The 6,905-nt window shown below is 29.7% G+C and overlaps 1 protein-coding gene across 1 annotated transcript in view; it reads right to left on the reverse strand.

Annotated features, from left to right (window-relative positions):
• The window catches only part of LOC108686773 (probable serine/threonine-protein kinase mkcB), a 74,508-nt gene extending 70,677 nt beyond the window's left edge, over positions 1–3,831 (reverse strand). The window contains exon 1 of the mRNA XM_018192236.1: positions 3,407–3,831. The gene's annotated coding sequence lies outside the window, so the exon portion shown is untranslated. The remainder of the gene's footprint in view (positions 1–3,406) is intronic.
• Between the last annotated feature and the right edge of the window lie 3,074 nt (positions 3,832–6,905).

The raw sequence follows: 6,905 nt of genomic DNA on the forward strand, positions 1-6,905 counted from the left end.
TATCGCATCTTTTTAATTTTAATTGCATCGATGATAGCTTTTTAAAAATATATTGGTATATTCATATTTCATATGTTCTTATAACATAGGAGCAATTTGTTGCGTATATAGATTTTATATTCACAAAATATTGCACGAAGAGGTATTACTCTTATTAACTCGTCGCATATGCTTATCCTTTGAATTTTAAAGTCTTTTACATGTAATAAAGATGATTATCAACATAAAAATTTATTTAAATTTACTGCAAATTGCATTTTAATGCATTATCTCAATTTTAATATTCTTTATGAGAATGAAACATAATCTTATAATCTGATAATTAAAGCTATATTAAACGAATAGCAACTATTTCAATATTTTAATTATTATATATTTATTTAAGCTGAAATTATCAGTAGTGGAAGTATCTTTGTGAATCAAATTTTAAAAGAATATGTATAGATATTATTGATTAATTTTAGCTAAACTTTTGATAGAAATCTTATACTTTTTAACGGAATTTTAACGGATATCTGTTAGATATCAGATGTAGAAAACTGTTACGCGTATTGATTGTATCGATAAAAGACATATAAGAAGGAAATAATGTCACTGTAAATCTTTAACTGAGTTTTTGTCATTTGGATCAATCATAAATGATTAAGTATTATAAAGTGTAGAGATCAATATTAGTAAAATGATTAGAAGAGCAACGCAATATTTACACAATTTAATATTTTAACAATATAAATGGGACTAAAATTTCTTTCAGTAGAAAAGTTCTGGGAAAGAATAATGATGTATATATTTTCTAATAACGTTTTATTAAATTATTAAATGAAAGTTATATATGAGCTTTAATCAATTAATCATATCATATTTTGATTATCATATATTATAAACAGGTAATTGTATAAAATAACAAATAAGATAATGAATAAGATAATAAATTTTTTAAATATTAATTTATAACGTAAAAAAATATATATATAATTTTTTGTATTTTTATTTTATTGCTTAAATTTTTAACAATTTTATTTAATTCTTCCGTCTATTTATAATAAATATATACATACTTATACATGCGCGCGTATTTAGATACATTTGTATATCACTTATATTAACAACTCTTGTAAAAAAAAATTTTCTCGCGTCGCATTTTGCAGCAATAGCCGAGAGTAAAAAGTTTTGCAGAATCATTGCTTCATTCTACGAACCACTTCATCTAGTTTTCTATTTCATCCCTAGAGCTTTATTTTTATGTCTAGTTACGTAAAAAGTATATAAAAAGAGGAATTAATCATGACATGACGGGACACTAAATACAAAATTTAGAGTAAAAAATTTCCATGGAGAACAGTAGTTTATAAAATAATTCTAGGAAATAATAAATCCGTTCTATACATTTGTCCTCATTCATGTTCATAATAAATTTATTAATATGTTCTTTTTCTCCTTTTTCTTTCTAAAAATTTGAATATTTATATAAAACATATAAGGAGTTTTAAATAAATTACGGTTTTATCTGTAATAGAATGACGAATTGTTTTAAGAAATAAAATAAAGCATTGCACTATCTATAGTGCAAATATATCTATATAGTGTTAAATTTTATCTAATTAAGTTTTATCTATTTAAGTTGCCACTGCTGTTACTCAATATATCGTTTATACTAAATTATACTACTTTATATTAAAATAAAATGGATGAACTTTTTTTTGATATTATATATATATATTGATATTATATATATTGATATTATATATATAGTATTAAATTGATACTATTAAATCTATATAGTGTCAAATTTAAGTTGCTACACTGAAAATAATTTTGCTGAAGTATCTAAAAATTTAGCTAGATATAGATCTGAAAAATAACTTTATTGGACTATCAAAACAATTATTAGACTAGATGATAAAATTGGTTACTAGACTATCAAAACATTTTGCAGCATTGTTCATCATGTTTAAGATTTCTGCAAAATTATTTTGATGGTTCAATAAAATTATTTTTAGATCTGTATCTAACTACATTTTTAGTCACTCTTCAACAAAATTGCTCTTTCAGTGCGTTGTTCTTACTTAATACATCGTTATTTTATACTAAAACAATAACTAAATTTGACACTATACCAATCAAAAATTCAAAAATTTGTCCATTGTCATTTTATACTAAATAAAAACCATCGTTATTTTATCAAAACAATGAATAAATTTGACTGTATACAAATTTATCCATTGTTTAAAATAACGATATATTGAGTAGGAGCAGTGGCGACTTAAATTAAGTTAAATTTGTTTCTATTTAGATTTAACAATGTAGAATGGCATACACTTTGCGAAATATTCGTACTGCCAAATATTTGTACAGGAAGAATTGTTAGCAATGATCAAAAAGATGACTCGAGATCTACGTTTAGAATAAATATATTTCTTACATCAACGTTAGCGATAACAATGTTTCTAATGGCTGCGTTCAGCAGAGAAAACTAATCAGTTAGCGCTTAGTGATTCTTTAATACGATTGGTTCCTACACTTAGATTTAACGAAGAACTAAAGGCAAGAATCAATTATATTAAAGAATCTAAGCGTTAACTGATTAATTTTCTCTGCTGAACGCAGCCATTATTTCCGTTATAGCTTAATCTGTTACATCAAATGTAATTAAAATATAGTCAGAATACTCATTATTTAATATTAATTCAATGTTGCATGTAATAAATAAAATGAGAAGAAAAGGAAAATGAAGAAATTTTGCGTAAATATTGATTCTGAGTCAATCATGCATTATGCATCTTAGATTTTGAAAAAGAAGATCATTATGTCAAGCATATATTAGGTGTAGTAAAAAGAAATCCATTATTTTTCCATTCAATTTCATGCAAAAATAATGGATTTCTTTTTACTATACCTAATATTATGAGAGAAACTTTTATTTGGAATGCGCGTTTATATGGATACTATACAAAGATTAAAATGATTATAATTGACAGCGAAAGAAAAAGAAAGGAAATATATTGAACAAATATTTATAAGGTTTATATTCCGATATTTGTACGTAGAATTTATTGAAATACAATTAAAAGCTTTTCACGTTTTTCCAGTTTTTAATTTCATATTTTTCCAATTTTTATTTAGGGCAAAGTTGACTATACTCATGTAATTTAAGTCACAATTGTCATCATTTTTATCGTTACGATTGTCACGTAGGCATAGAGCCGGAATAAGCCAATCAAAGTTACTTGAATAGAATCGTACTATTGGTACAACAGATCTGTAAACAAACGCGACTCACAATCTACGCGTCATGCACACGTGGACGTCTATCCCTTCTTCCTTCACATGAGAACGTGATCAAAAACGACGCAACAACACGAGGGTGGAAATTTTTTTTCGGGTTGTGATGTTCTTACTTACTTACTATGTCAGGTGAAGATAGCAATCTCTCACAGGAACTTTTCTCTTTTTTCGCTTCTCTCCCAACTAACTGCGCTGGGAGATCCCTTCCAGCAAAGAAAGAGTGTCCTTCGCCGAGGGCACTGATAGGTTGAGAATAGTCGACGCGATTGGCAGATTCTCCCTTTTTTCTCACGATTGAAGGTGCGACGCATCGATAAGGGTGCGAGCCGATTGAGATATGCGTTGGTCGTCGTCGTAGGATTGTTTGAAGCGAGAATTTTCGCGGCATCGTATCCGACGCGAGGTTACTCTTCCCTACGTACGCATGATCACCAATCCCTTCCGCATCTCTCAGTTAACCTTCGCAAGTGCTCTCTACGAGCTTGCGAACGGAGTCGATGGAAATAGAAATCGACGACGATCAACCGTCACTTCCCGCATCGCTCGGTCGACTGACTAGTTTAACTGGACTGCCTCCCCGTACACTCGGAGATTTTATTCCATCCCCACCAGAATCTGCCGGCGCCCCCTTTACTGACGAACCCCCACTCATGACACCCACTCACGATCCGACGTAGGTGCTCGGGGGTGCGTGAACGTTGAGGTGAACGCAAGCAGCCTAGTCGTTGACCATGTAATTGATAGTTGACCGTATCATCCAAAGATCAATTAAAGGTCTATTTCTTATGACAAAAATAATTGTCTAAAAAGAGCAATGTTTAGCTTAACGTTATTAACGTGTTATTGACAGCCGATCCTGTCACCTGGATAATTACAGAGTTTTTTGTTAAAGTATAATTATTTTACAGTGCAATGATTTTGCCTTAAATTCATAATTATGTTGTACTTCCAGGGTCATATAATATGCTCCTGAAATTATAATATAAAATCAATTAAAATCAAATTATTCACATTTATATTTGATTATTCTTCTTTATAAAATAATTATCAAGTTTGTATGTATGATTACAACTCTTTTAAAACAGTCATTTTAGAAGTCAATTGAGAGGTGCACTTTTCAACTACTGTCCGTATAGTGAAAAGTTTTAAACTTTAAACCTCTCAATTATTTGGACCAACTCTTTTATGTAACTAATAACTACATCCAATTTAAGCACCCAAAGTACTTACAGGAAGATTTTCTCTGCCTATAGAGATATGAGAGGAGACTTACGTCTCAAACTTTGTTCAAAGCTCAGAGTCTCCGGAGAATGTGCCAGCATTTAAGAAGTTTCACCTTTATTGTAAATAGTTTCAAAATTTTTTATATCAACCTTTAATAAAACATTTTGCGTTTTAATTTATTTATTAATAAATAAATCTCTTTTTTTGATGAAACGCTAATTATATTCTACATATAAAATATCAACAAATTATATTTTACAAACTATGTTCTACATACATAATATCAACAATTATATTTTAACAATTTATTTACTTTCTTAATTATGATTTTTTAACTCATCCAAAATTTTTAGATATGATTGATAGATTATATGTGTGTCTAAGTTCTGAAAATGGTATGCTAACTTTGCGAAGATATATGGATTGAATTTTTCTCATGTGACCAACCACTTACACATCGCGCGAAAAATTTTTCTTATTCGTGGACAAACCAGTTTCCAAGTTTATGTTCAAGGTTACGAGGCAAAATAGCGGCGTACTTACGTCACAAACATCGATTCGCGGACGTTCATTGACCCACCTAATTCTAGGCGATCGTGTATCATGGTTAGTTTCGTGAATCAGACGGTTGCTAATCCTCCCACTCACGAATCAAAAGACCTTGTCTACATTTTACATAAATCCTTCGTAGTGATTATCGCTATATGAAAAAAGCCTCTAATTATCGTCTTGCCGATAATTAGAGGCTTTTTTCTTGAACATTGAAATTTCGATATGATTGTTCGGACATAATCGACATTTATAATCCATGTCATTTCTCTTTCTCCGATATATGATTTATTGATCACCATTTCGGGTGGTTAAAAAACTTAAAAACTCAATATTGAGGAGAGGAGTATTATAACACATCTATTCAATTGTGCTGCGTGGATTTTTCGCTGCAATATTCTCTCTCTGTCGCTAATTAAAAAGTTCCTCGAATTGCGCTAACGATTCGTACTGTTCTACTCGAACTCAGCCTGGGAAAGTTTCATTCAGGCATACATTGTAGATCAACATAGCTATCCATGTTCTCATTTTGCAATTGTAATAATGGCGGCCATTGTAAGAGTTACAGTTATTAATAACATTTCGATTAACCAGTAATACGTAATTTTCGCAGCTATTAGAAAACTTTAATTTCCAATAAAAACGGTAACAAATAATAAATATCTCTCCCTGATTTATAAATTATGCTCTTGCGTGGAAATTATTGAAATTATTAATTTTTTTGAAATCGCTTGTTACTGATATTTTTAGCAAATTGTTGTAAATTGTAAACTGGAAATATGTACGTTAATATATTGTTTTCAATTATTCAAAAATTGCTGTTATATTAATGATTATTGAGAATATCTGAATATAAATAGATTATTTATCGATGATAAAATACAAACGACTGTTCGAGCGATAAAAAGTCATTTGAAAATAAATTATTAATCTTAGTGAAAATTACAAGGATAACTTATTTATCAATACAATTACATTGAGTTTTAGCTGTAGATTTTATGAAAATCCTTCGATTGTATGCATTATAAATCTCTTCCTACGTACACCTACATGTAACGTTGCCCTAGTTTCGATTTAATTACGTAACAACGTAATAAATTCCTGAACGCATCGTAAACGTAAACAACATAGAACAGCTAAGATGACAAGACGGTTAATGCTGATATTATTAACATCGCGATACATATTACGATAATACTACACACATGTAATATTACATGCTCTTTTCATGATAATTAACTTTCAATTGCAGCAGCTTAATAAATTCAATGTCAACGGGCTGTATTGCTCGAAATATTCTTGAATATTTAAGCTTATATAATTTGTGGTCATATATTAACGACAATAAAAGCGTGACACGACAAACTGTTGACACGTAGAATTAATCTATAAATGACACACGGCGCTGCAAACTGCGTCGCCACACTCTCATCGATCACGGCTGCTTATACAGGTGTATAGCTTGTATACAAGCTCATACAGACACAGCGTATTATTGCCAATTTATCAAGTGCTACTCCTCCTTCGTATTGAACTAGATAGTAAACAGATTTAATCTTATCTGAAAACTACGAATACACATGAATACACATGACTATTGATTGGATGAAACAGAATTTTAATTTGATTGAGAAATTTCTCTTTCACAATTTATGCCTGTTTTTTATGCATGCTTTTCACGTAACGAGAATATTTTATCCTGGAGAATTTGACAAAATTAACAAAGAGTAATTAAAGTTGGGCTCTTGAGATGAAAATTAAACAATAAATGAAAACACGGGCAATTAAGAGCCTAAATTCACAGTAATTGGAGTGATTATATCAACATATATTTCTCAGTACTATAT

Source organism: Atta colombica, unplaced genomic scaffold, assembly GCF_001594045.1.
Source record: "Atta colombica isolate Treedump-2 unplaced genomic scaffold, Acol1.0 scaffold189, whole genome shotgun sequence".
NCBI classification, from domain to species: Eukaryota; Metazoa; Arthropoda; class Insecta; order Hymenoptera; family Formicidae; genus Atta; species Atta colombica.